At 36.9% G+C, this 1,294-nt stretch overlaps 1 protein-coding gene across 1 annotated transcript in view; it reads left to right on the top strand.

The window, feature by feature from the left end:
* LOC106867400 (uncharacterized) overlaps positions 1–1,294 on the top strand; it is a 36,872-nt gene that overhangs the window by 30,955 nt on the left and 4,623 nt on the right. The gene's annotated exons all lie outside the window — the stretch shown is intronic.

Raw genomic sequence — 1,294 nt, forward strand, 5'->3', positions numbered from 1 at the left:
AGGACTTATTTTTTGTAAGCCTAGTACTTATTCTATCGGTCTCTTTTGCCGAACTGCTAAGTTACGGGGACGTAAACACACCAGCATCGGTTGTCAAGCGATATTGGGGGAACAGACACAAATACATATATACGACAGGCTTCTTTCAGTTTCCGTCTACCAAATCCACTCACAAAGCTTTGGTCGGCCCGAGGCTATAGGAGAAGACACCTGCCCAAGGTGCAAAGCCAGTGGGACTGAACCCGGAACCATGTGGTTAGTAAGCAAGTTACTTACCACACAGCCATTCCTTAGCTGGGCATAAGTCCGTTAATCGTTAATTAACCAACTTAACATTTTCGTTAACGATTTAACTTTTAAGTTAACTTTGAAAATCATTATCGGTCTAATTACCTTGCATTACATTCAGCTTCCGTTAACTCAAGTCCGTTAACCCAAACACTTCATAAAAACCAGTAAACGTTTAAAAATTTCTATTGTTTTCAGATTGTCTTAGGTAGGATGCATTAAAATTTTCAATTTTAGTGTTTATCCAGAATGTTATTGCTTTTACAACTGTTAATTAAATTTACCTGCCCATAAAAGTCAAATTTGCACAGCAAGATCAGCTAAAATTACATAATTATAAACCAGTGGTATATAAAGTACCCTCTGACAAAATTTCAAATCTGTATGTACAAAATTTACAAAGTTACAAGCAAATATTGTGGACACCCCGCTTGAACCTGAATAATTCAAAATAACGTGAACAAATAAGCATTACATTTGACAAGAACACTAAAGATGCTTTTTTTTTTGTGGGGGGAGGTCTTACACACACACATAACATAGCCTCACTTGGTTGGGACTACACGTATGTTACTTTGACATCATCATTCCATAAAAAATATCAATATATGTGTGAGTGAGAAAGAAACGGGAAGCGAGGTTTTGGGGATGTGCTAGAAACAACAACCAGATCTCCCTTAAATCACACATTTTCCTCTGAAATTATTAATTTTGTTTTAAACCGAAAATGTTTCTCTCACGGGTCTTACATGCGTAGTAAAAAAATGGCCAAAATCGTGATGGGGTAGCAGGAGTGAAAAAACATTTTCAAATTTTTCCTTTGTTTTCGTGAAAAGATGCTTCCCATCATTCTGAAGACTATGGTGAAAAACATTGGAAAAATATCCCCGTCAAAATGCGGAAATTGCAACTTATGTGGGCCGTCTGATCCGAAACTCTGTTTTCCAGAAACTTCTCCCCACTTCCAAAAATTTTGCCTACAAATTTCTTTGCAATCGTAATCTAC

Source organism: Octopus bimaculoides, chromosome 2 (assembly GCF_001194135.2).
Source record: "Octopus bimaculoides isolate UCB-OBI-ISO-001 chromosome 2, ASM119413v2, whole genome shotgun sequence".
Classification (NCBI taxonomy): domain Eukaryota; kingdom Metazoa; phylum Mollusca; class Cephalopoda; order Octopoda; family Octopodidae; genus Octopus; species Octopus bimaculoides.